The 11,783-nt window shown below is 41.5% G+C and overlaps 1 protein-coding gene across 4 annotated transcripts in view; it reads right to left on the bottom strand.

Annotated features, from left to right (window-relative positions):
* ZNF565 (zinc finger protein 565) overlaps positions 1–11,677 on the bottom strand; it is a 34,871-nt gene extending 23,194 nt beyond the window's left edge. For all 4 annotated transcript variants that reach the window (XM_032842115.1, XM_032842116.1, XM_032842118.1 and 1 more), the window contains exon 1: positions 11,565–11,677. The gene's annotated coding sequence lies outside the window, so the exon portion shown is untranslated. The remainder of the gene's footprint in view (positions 1–11,564) is intronic.
* Positions 11,678–11,783: the final 106 nt, after the last annotated feature.

Genomic DNA, 11,783 nt, shown 5'->3' on the forward strand with positions numbered 1-11,783 from the left:
GATCTTGGGGTCCTGGGATGGAGCCCTGCATCAGGCTCTCTGCTCAGCGGGGAGCCTGCTTCCCCCTCTCTCTCTCTGCCTGCCTCTCTGCCTACTTGTGATCTCTGTCAGCAAGTTTCTATTTTTGCATTGTTTATATTTTTCATAATAATAATTATAACAATATTGTTATGTTATGTTATGTTATGTTACAATATTGTTATGTTATATATGTTATGTTTCCATTTAAAAAAAATTACCATAACGGAGTTGGTATTTATTATCCCAGCAGTAGGAAAATTACGAGCAATTGAGAAAATGTCTTTGACATGAACAGGGACAGAAAAGGAAATTAGTGTGATTGAAACCAATAATAACTATAAGTTCTTTAACAGTCATTTAAATGTTGACTCCTACCCCCTGGTTCATTGATACAGCCTCATTATCAAGAACATTCTGTGAATGACCAATTTTCAGGAGAGTTCAAATTAATAAGACAGTGTATGCAAAGCAGAAAGCATTGTGTCAGATATACAGTGAATTTCTCCTCTGTTCAATCACTAATCAGAAGTTTTTGGGTGGGGTCTTTGCAAAATTTGAGCACTTTTTAATTTATCATTTTGTTTATGATATCCTTTTCCTTGTTCTGATTAATACTTTGTAAACATATATATATATATTTAGATTTTTAAAAAAATTTTTATTTATTTGACAGACAGAGATCACAAGTAGGCAGAGAGGCAGGCAGGGGGTGGGGAGAAGCAGGCTCGCCACTGAGCAGAGAGCCCGATGTGGGGCTCGATCCCAGGACCCCGGGATCATGACCTGAGCCGAAGGCAGAGGCTTCAGCCGGAGCCACCCAGGTGCCCCCGTAAGCATATTTTTTATTAGTTGGGTAATACTCCATCATGGGGATGTAATAGATGGAGGAAGATTCCTCTTCTATTTCCCTATTGTAGGGTGCAAATTTTGGACATCTCAGAGGCTATTAGTAGGTATCTACCGTCTTATATTTTAGACCTGTGGTTCTAAATTTTCAGGGGTCTTAAATCTCTTTGAGGGAGCGCCTGGGTGGCTCAGTGGGTTATGCCTCTGCCTTTGGCTCAGATCATGATCCCAGGGTCCTGGGATTCGGGCTCTCTGCTCAGCAGGGAGCCTGCTTCCTCCTCTCTCTCTGCCTGCTTCTCTGCCTACTTGTGATCTTTGTCTGTCAAATAAATAAATAAAATCTTTAAAAAAATCTCTTAGAAAATCTTATGGAATCTTAAAACTTCTTCCAAGAAAAAAATCAAGTGAGTAAATATCTGCAAAAATTATGCATAAAATTTCATGGAGTCTGCAGAGCCCTGATGTCTAAGGGTGGGGACCAAGACCTTATTTAAAACCCTGCTATAACAACTAACTCACAAACATTAAGTATACTAACTATATTTTTAAAATTTCTCATAATTTATCAAAAGCACAATAAGGATTTGGCTTGAAGCAAATTTAAGACAACCCAAAACCCAAAATGCCCCAAAATCAAATTAGATCTGGTCACTGCAACAAACTTTTTTTTTTTTTTTTAAGAGAGAGAGAGTGAGCAGGAGTGCAGGATGGGGCAGAGGGAGGAGAGAGAAACTCTTAAGCAGGCTGCACTCCCAGCACAGAGCCCAGTATGGGGCTTGATCTCACAACACTGAGATCACGACCAGAGCCAAAATCAAGAATTGGATGCTTAACTGACTGAGACACCCAAGCATCCCGACTGCAACAAATGTCTATCCTTATCCAGACTTCCGGGATGTGGCTGTACCAGACATGAAAATATACTGCAAGGTCTCTTTAATTAAAACAGCGTGGTAGCCGTGCATAATAGATGAACAGAGCAGTGGAGCAGAACAGAAGGCCTAGAAATAGTACCAAGTATATTTGGAAATTTAGTATATGATGAAAATGAATGGGATCACAAGTTTTTAATAAATGGTGTTGGGGAAACTGGGTAGCCATTTGAAAAATATAAACTTAAATCCATTCCTCCAAACTTAAATCCATTAAACTCCAAATGTATCAGAGATATAAATGGAAAAGATGAGACCATACAGATATTAGAAAAGGACACAAGTAAATTCCTCTTTAATCCTGGGGTTGAGAAAGTCTTTCAAAGTCCAGAAGTAATAAAAAAAAAAAAAATTGGTAAATTTGATTACATAACATTAAAAAAAATTGAATGGCAAAAAACCCCCATAAAGTTAAAATACCACTGAAAAACTAAAAGAAAATACATATATCATACATCACAGTTGAAGGACTAATATCCTTCATCTGTGATGAATTCTTAAACATTGAGATAAAACACCAAAAAACTGAAAGAAAAATAAGAAAAAGATATGAACACAGTTTGCAGAAAAGATGTAAAAATGCCCCTTATGCAAATGAAAAGATGTTCATCAACATAGTACTGGAAGTCTTAGCTAGAGCAATTTTAGGCAAAAAAAGAGGTAAAAGGCATCCAAATTGGAAAGGCAGAAGTAAAATTACTTCTATTCTTAGATGACATGATCGTGCATGTAGAAAACCCTAGAGATTCACACATACATACAAATCTGTTAGAATAAACAAATTCAGGAGCGCCTGGGTGGCTCAGTGGGTTAAAGCCTCTGCCTTCGGCTTGAGTCGTGGTCTCTGGGTCCTGGGATTGAGTTGGGCTCTCTGCTCAGCGGGGAGCCTGCTTCCTCCCTCTCTCTCTGCCTGCCTCTCTGCCTGCTTGTGATCTCTGTCTGTCAAATAAATAAATAAAATCTTAAAAAAAAAGAATAAACAAATTCAGCAAAGTTGCAGGCTACAAAGTCAACTCACAAAAATCAGTTGCATTTCTACACAGTAATAATGAAGTATCTGAAAAGGAAATTAAGAAAACAATTCCACTTATGACAGTGTCAAAAAGAACAAAATACTTCGGACTAAACTAACCAAGGAAGCAAATGACTTACACACTGAAAACTACAAAACACTGCTGAAAGAAATGGAAGAAGATACAAAAAAGTGATAAGATATCCTGTTGCCCAAGGACTGGAAGACAAATTCCTATGTCGAAGCCGGAACACCTACTGTCACTGTCTTCAAATACAGGACCGTTGTGGAAGTAATTAAGATTAAATGAGTTTTTAAGGGTGGGGTCCTGATACAATACTATTAGTATTCCTATAAAAAGAGAGACTAGAGGGGCACCTGGGTGGCTCAGTGGGATAAAGCCTCTGCCTTTGGCTCAGGTCATGATCTCAGGGTCCTGGGATAGAGCCCCACATTGGGCTCTCTGTTCAGCAGGGAGCCTGCTTCCCTTCCTCTCTCTCTCTCTCTGCCTCTCTGCCTACATGTGATCTCTGTCAAATAAATAAATAAAATTAAAAAAAAAAAGATAGAGAGACACTAAAGAGAGCTTGCTCTCTCTCTCTCTCTCTCTCTCTTCCTGTGAAGACACAGCAAGAATGTGGGCATGTGCAAGCCAGGAAGAGAGCCCTAACTAGAAACCAACTATGATGGCACCCTGGTCTCAGACTTCCAGCCTCCCTAACTCTGAGCAGCCTCAGCTGACCAAGACAGATACCAATACTACCTAAAGTGATATACAGATTTAATGCAATCCTTATCAAAACTCAATGATTTTTTTTTTTTTTAGAGACAGAAAAATTCATCCTAAAATACACACAGCATCTGAAGGAACAGTCTTTTTTTTTTTTTTTTTTAAGGAACAGTCTTGAAAAAGAACAGAACAGAGTTGAAACACAGAACGCTGTTCATTAGAACAGAGAACACTGATTTAAAAACATTACAGGGGTGCCTGGGTGGCTCAGTGGGTTAAAGCCTCTGCCTTTGGCTCAGGTCATGATCTCAGGGTCCTGGGATGGAGCCCTGCATTGGGCTATCTGCTCAGCGGGAAGCCTGCTTCCCTTCCTCTCTCCCTCTGCCTGCCTCTCTGCCTACTTGGGATCTCTGTCAAATAAATAAATAAAATCTTAAAAAAAAACCTTATTACAAAGCTACAGTAATCAAAACAGTGTGGTACTGCCATAATGTCAGATATTTAGACCAATAGCGTAGAATGGAAACCCTTGCATATGTGGTCAAATACTTTTCAACAAATAGCACCAGTTAAACTGCGTATCTATAAGCAAAAGAATGAAGATAGACCCCTGTTTTTGTACTATATACAAAAATTAACTCAAAAATATATCACAGATCCAAACGTAAGAACTAAAACTATAACTCTTAGAAGAAACCATAGGGGAAATTTTTCACAATGTTGGATTTAATTAATTAACCTAATGATTTCTTGGATATTTCAAAGAAAGCAAAAGCAACAAAGGAAAAAATAGATAGGTTGTGGACTTCATCAAAATTTAAAAACTTGTGCATTAAAGGAAACTATAAACAGAGTAAAAAACAATCTATGGACAGGGAGCAAGTATTTGTAAATCATGTTTCTAATAAGGGATCAATACTTAGGATAAAAAAAAAATTCCTACAACTCAGCAACAAAAAACAACCCAATTAAAAAATAGGCAAAGGACATTTCTCAAAGATATTTAAATGGCGGAGAAGCACGTGAAGAGATCCCCAACATCACTAATCATTAGGCCAATGCACAGCAAAACCACAATATGGGGCACCTGCCTGGCTCAGTTGGCAGTGTGTGTAACTCATCTCAGGGTTGTGAGTTTGAGCCTCATGTGGGGTACAGAGCAGAGATTACTAAAAAAAAGTAATAAACTTAAAAGAAATTCACAATGAGATACCACTTTATGCTTATTAGGCTAACTAAATATAGGGGCGCCTGGGTGGCTCAGTGGGTTGGGGCCTCTGCCTTTGGCTCGGGTCATGGTCCGGGGTCCTGGGATCGAGCCCCGTATGGGGGGCGGTCTCTGCTCGGCAGGGAGCCTGCTTTCTCCTCTCTCTCTGCCTGCCTCTCTGCCTACTTGTGATCTCTGTCAAATAAATAAATAAAATCTTTAAAAATACATAAATATATAAGTATAACAAGTGTTGGCAAGGATGTGGAGAAATTGGAATCTTTGTCCTTTGCTGGATGGAAGATAAAATGGTTTAGCATCTGTGAAAAATGGTATATGGTGATTCCTCAAAAAATTAAACATAGAATTACTATGACCCAGCAATTCCACTTCTGGGTATGTACCCCCAAGAAGAGAAAGCAGGAATTCGAACAGGTATTTGTTAACAAATGTTCGTAGCACTATTATTCACAGTAGCCAAAAGGTGGAAGCTAGAGGGAGGGGTGATTGGGGAGTTATTGTTTAATGGGAGCAGAGTTTCAGTTTTGGAAGATGAAGAAAGTTTTGGAGATGGATGATTGTGATGGCTGCACAACAACATAAATGTACTTAATGTCACTGAATGGTACATTTAAAAATAGGCCAGTTTTATGTATGTTTAAATTTTCTGTATATTTTAATGTATATTCAAACATAAAAACCCCCAACAAACTAAAGAAATTGGCTACCTACAATGAGCGAGTGGGAACAGTATGGAAAGAATGGGGTAACAGGATTGGGAGAGAAGGAATGGTGGAAGAGTGATTGGGTCGATCTTTTGTCTAATTATGGCTTTTAGGGGTGCCTGGGTGGCACAGGTGGTTAAGCATCTGACTCTTGGTTTCAGCTCAGGTCATGATCTCAGGGTTAGGAGATCAAGCCCTGAGTTGGGCTCTAGCTCAGCACGGAGTCTGCTTAGGTTTCTCTTTCTCTCTGCCCCTCCCATCCCACTGCATGTCTGTGCTCTCTCTCTTTCTCAAATAAATAAATAAATCTTTAAAAAAATAATTAAGGGGGGCGCCTGGGTGGCTCAGTGGGTTAAAGCCTCTGCCTTCGGCTCGGGTCATGATCCCAGGGTCCTGGGATCGAGCCCCGCGTCTGGCTCTCTTCTCAGCCGGGAGCCTGCTTCCCTTCTTCTCTCTCTGCCTGCCTCTCTGCCTACTTGTGATCTCTGTCAAATGAATAAATAAAATCTTAAAAAAAATAATTAAGGCTTTTAGAACCATAGTAATGTTTCAAATAATTAATTAAGAACCATAGTAATGTTTCAAATAATTAATTAAGATCAATCTGGATGTATGTACATGTAAATCCAAAATAAAATACAAATAGCAACAAATGAACCTATCTATATTACAAATCAGTAACATTATCATACAGGAGAGTATAGGGAAAGCTGTATTTCCACTATATACTGTAAGACTAAAAATTAAAGTAACTGTACGAGGTATGGGAGTGTAGGTTGGCAATTTTTTTTAAGTTTAAAATCAATTAATTAACATATAGTGTATTGTTAGCTTCAGAGGTAGAGTTTAGTGATTCAACAGTGCATTTAACACCCAGTACTCAATACGTCAAGTGCTCTCCTTAATGCCCATCACCCCATTACCCCATCCTCCCACCCACCTAACCCTCAGTTTGTTTCCTATAGTTAGGAGGCTCTTGGTTTGTCTCCCTCTCCGATTTTGTCTTATTTTAGGTCAGCATTTTTTTTTTAAGATTTTATTTATTTATTTGACAGACAGAGATCACAAGTAGGCAGAGAGAGACGAGGAAGCAGGCTCCCTGCTGACCAGGACCCTGGGATCATGACCTGAGCCGAAGGCAGAGGCTTTAACCCACTGAGCCACCCAGGTGCCCCTTAGGTCAGCATTCTTAAACTACTTTCTACTTAGGACCGAGCAAGTAGATAAATATATTGTGGTTAATAAGAGTCAACTCTTTTTTTTTTAAGATTTCATTTATTTACTTGAGAGAGAAACATCGGGGAAGGGCAGAGAGAGAGGAGGGAGAGGCAGACTCCCTGCTGAGCAGGGAGCCCCACATAGGCGGATCCCAGACCCCTGGGATCATGACCTGAAGGCAGAAACTTAGCCACCCAGGTGCCCCAAGAGTCGACTTTTCCATTGTCAGAGAAAGGAGTTACCAAAAAAAGTAAATGGAGAAGGCTGGAATTAGAGAAATCATATGAAACAATGGATTTTCTGTATAGATATTCATACAGGTAGATACACGGGTGTGTGTGTGTGTGTGTGTGTAGATACATATACTTCATAGCTGAGGGTACCTAGAAGCAATGGGTATATTTAAACTTGGTTTCTAAATACCATTTTCTACAAAAAGGAGCCAGTGTTCCCTGGGAAATGTACATGTTCCAGAAATGGGGCTGGAAAAGTATAAACAGAAAGTCAGGGGTCCGTGGGAGGGGGAACCAGACACACTGCTTTCTTGATATAAGAAAAGTCATTTTAGGGGCGCCTGGGTGGCTCAGTGGGTTAAGCCTCTGCCTTCGGCTCAGGTTACGATCTCGGGGTCCTGGGATCGAGCCCCGCATCGGGCTCTCTGCTCAGCAGGGAGCCTGCTTCCTCCTCTCTGCCTGCCTCTCTGTCTACTTGTGATCTCTCTCTCTGTGTCAAATAAATAAATAAATAAATCTTTAAAAAAAAAAGAAAAGAAAAAAAGAAAAGTCATTTTAGGGGGCGCCTGGATGGCTTAGTGGGTTAAGCCTCTGCCTTCAGCTCAGGTCATGGTCTCAGGGTTATGGTCTCAGGGTCATGGGATCCAGCCCTGCATCGGGCTCTGCTCGGTGGGGAGCCTGCTTCCCCACCTCTCTCTGCCTGCCTCTCTGCCTACTTGTGATCTCTCTCTCTCTCTCTCTGTCAAATAAATAAATAAAATCTTAAAAAAAAAAAGAAAAAGAAAAAGTCATTTTAGGCCTCTGGCCATCTTGTGAAAGAATGTAAGAACAAACGGCCACTATCAGGCCAGGAGATAACCTAATCATACCAGGGATGACAAATAAGCGGTAAAACTCACCAGGCTGATTCAAAAGTGAAGACTGACCTGATGTATATTCTTGAATTGTATTTGTAGGATCTAAACCCCTTTGAGCACTCAGATACCAGACCAGCTGGAGCCAGACAACTGATGATGCTGTCCTTTGCCAGCCCTCATAACTTTGACTCACAGTCAGTCATTTTTTTTTTTAAGATTTTATTTATTTATTTGACAGACAGAGATCACAAGTAGGCAGAAAGGCAGGCAGAGAGAGAGGAGGAAGCAGGCTCCCAGCTGAGCAGAGAGCCCGATGCGGGGCTCGATCCCAGGACTCTGGGATCACGACCTGAGCCGAAGGCAGAGGCTTAACCCACTGAGCCACCCAGGTGCCCCACAGTCAGTCATTTTAAGATGACTTTTGCCTGTGTTCCATGCTGTATTCCCCATTGTACAAGCCCCTTTGTTAACATATAGGCACCCTTAGCTTAAAACTTCCCCAATTCTTTTATTTAGGGAGACACTGCTTTAGGGAAAATCCCTGGTGTTCTCCTTTCCTTAGTGTAAGGAAAACTCTTCCTTTTCCTATTCTTTGACTGGTTTTGTCTTTTGGCTTGACACCCACCAAGAGACAAACCCAGTTTTGGATAACAAAAGTACAGTATCAGCTTGAAACATCTCATGGTGCCAGAAAATATGGCAGTACTAAAAAAAAAAAATAATAGGGCACCTGGGTGGCTCAGTGGGTTAAGCCTCTGCCTTCCGCTCAGGTCATGATTTCAGGGGCCTGAGATCAAGCCCCGCATCAGGCTCTCTGCTCAGTAGGGAGGCTGCTTCCCCCTCTCTCTCTGCTTGCCTCTCTGCCTACTTGTGATCTCTCTCTGTCAAACAAATAAATAAAAACTTAAAAAAAAAAGGGGGGGGGACATATTGAAAGCATACAGGAGTCAACTTAAAGCTCCCAATGGCCAGATCTGGGGTAATTTGAGCAAAGACATAATGACAGTAATGAATTGTAACCTACAGAGCTAAAAAAAGAAAAAAAAATCCAATTTATATATACACAAATGATTTAGTAAATAAGTGGGGGAAAAGGAAAATCACTTCTAACAGTAGGATCCTATTTAATAAATCTGGAAGGAAGGATGGAAATTTTAAAAATCATCCTTTGGCAAATAGCCTGTAATAATATCTTCAGGCAAAAATTATCAATGAATGTTAAGATTTGCAGGTAGAAGTAAGATGAAAAGCTTAAGGTACTTCTCTACAAGACACACATTAATTACGATGGGAAAAATACTGACTTTGCAGTGTTAAAATTGGACAGACACCACTTAATCAAGTGATTAAAGTTACCACTAGTAATGAGGGAAATTGACCTCTTGGATCTCCTGATATGATGCACTGATAAGAACATATCACTGGCGGTGCCTGGGTGGCTCAGTGGTTTAAGCCTCTGCCTTCCACTCAGGTCATTATCTCAGGGTCCTGGGATCTAACCCCCCATCAGGCTCTCTGCTGAGCAGGGAGCCTGCTTCCCCCCCCCCTGCCTGCCTCTGTCTATTTGTGATCTATGTCTGTCAAATAAATAAATAAAATCTTAAAAAAAAACCAAAAAAACAAAAGAACACATCACTTTTGGGATATTCTCGTCCCAAAAGCATACTCTGAATTTAATCATAAGGAAGCATCAGACAGCCTCAGATTGGGGAACATTCTACATTGCAGAATTTACAAGATAAATGGTCAATACTCTTCAGAATTGTCAAGGTCAAGTAAGACAAATAAAGACCAAGGAATTGTGCCAGATCAAAGAAGACTATGCAGACTTACTAACTACAACATATGATCCTGGATTGGATCTTTGTGCAGAAAAACAATACTGAGGGACACTGATGAAATCTGAATAAAGTTTGTAGATTAGTTAGTAGTAGTGTGTCAATATTAATCTCTGATTATGTACTGTGATTATGTAGAATGGTAACATAACTATAAAATGGAAAAATGGGGAAGCAGGTTGAGAATATTTGGGAATTCTGGGGTATTTGGCTGGTTCAGTCAGTGGAATGTGCAACTCCTGATTCTGGGTTTGTGAGCTTGAGCCCCATGCTGGGCGTAGAGAAAACTTAAAACCTTGGGGCGCCTGGGTGGCTCAGTGGGTTGGGCCTCTGCCTTTAGCTCAGGTCATGATCTCAGGGTCCTGGGATCGAGCCCCACATCTGGGCTCTCTGCTCAGCGAGGAGCCTGCTTCCCTCTCTCTCTCTGCCTCCCTCTCTGCCTAATTGTGATCTCTGTGTGTCAAATAAATAAATAAAATCCTTAAAAAAAATAAAATCCTAAAAAAGTGTTTAAGGGAATTCTATTTTTGCAAGAGTTTTAAGTCTAAAACTAATTCAAAATGAAAAGTTAAAAAAATTGTAATGAACATTAGGTGTGCGGGAAGCAGGGTGTATATGGACCTTCAGCTCACCTCGAGGGCTCTCAATAATTTACTCCAATGGCAAAATACTGGAGACCAGGTCACTTTGGGGGAAGAGATGCTAGGCTAGAAGTTTCAGGGGAAAAAAAAAAGAAAGAAAAAGAAAAGCACATCATGAAAAAGAAGATGTCTCAGGGAAAGAAGAAAAACTCATGCATCTTGAAATTAGCTTTTGGATGTTCAATAGCAATTCTTTCCTTTTCTTCTCAACATCTTCTTGGAGAAAACTTTTTAAAAAAGTAATCATGAGTAACCAGAACATTTTGATCTCCACACAGGAGACAGAAGTCAGAGAAGACTGGACATCATGTCCAATCCCAGTGTCACAAAGGTTGAGCCTATCACTGACCAGGGCCACAGTCTTCACAGATTCTGCAAGGGTCAGTATACTGGAGTCACATGCACCTCACACTGGCACACTTGGTGGGACACAAATGGTCAGTGTCACACAAACATAACCACAACCACGCATCCACTCAGAAATATACAAGGATACAACCATAAAATCACAGACACCTCCAGGCTCTTATACACAGTCACAATCTCAAACCCACTAAAAAGACAGTCACTCAATTCTACTCACCACCATGACACACAAAGTCACTCCCATATAGTCACAGCCTTCCCATACCAATACCCATAAATGTCTCACACAATCACAATCACATACCGACTTGGGGGACACACATAATCACTAGCACTCCAGCCCACCCAACACCAACCAGTCATAACTGAACACTCACTCTGAGACACAGTAACACTCACACAGGCAAAGAAAGACACGTTACACTTACAAACACAGCACCACACGCAGTCACCGTTTCACACACTCCAAGGGGCACAAGAGGGATACACACGCATTGTCACCATACAGTCACAGCCACACAGCTGCACACAATACCACACGTGGCTACAATATTGTGCAACCAAAACCATACGCTCACCCTGGAGACATGGAATCATAACCGCAGAGACACCCGCACCAGTCTGTCTCAACCACACTCACACCCCCCAAAACAAGGCATACAGTCACACATACACAACAGAGACACAAGCAGTTATCACTCCACAGTAGCAAGGACCCCACACCCCAACACACAGTATCGCACATGGTTACACAAACACAACCAGACTTACACTCTGGAGACAGGTGGCCACAACCGCGCACTCAGTCACCCACACCTGGTCATGCAGGCACAAAGACTCATTCACAATCCGGCATTCTCAGCCCGCTGCCGCCAGCGCTCAGAGACCAGAGGCTCTGGACACGCCCCGTCCCCGCCCCGGACTCCCAGACCCCTCACCTTCTGCCTCCCCTTGGTCGCGTCCGGGTCCCTGTGGAGCTAACGATCTCGCCACGACGTCAAGAAAGACGTAACGTCGGGCCACTGTGGCCTCTGGGAAACGTAGTCCAGAGCCAGACCAGACGCAGATAAGATGGCGTCCCCATACGGCGGAGCCTGAGTTTGGCCGTTTGACACTGCGCCCGGGGGAGCTACAAAGACGGAGTCCCTGCTTCAGAC

Source organism: Lontra canadensis, unplaced genomic scaffold (assembly GCF_010015895.1).
Source record: "Lontra canadensis isolate GAN:19392208 unplaced genomic scaffold, GSC_riverotter_1.0 scaffold125, whole genome shotgun sequence".
Lineage (NCBI taxonomy): Eukaryota > Metazoa > Chordata > Mammalia > Carnivora > Mustelidae > Lontra > Lontra canadensis.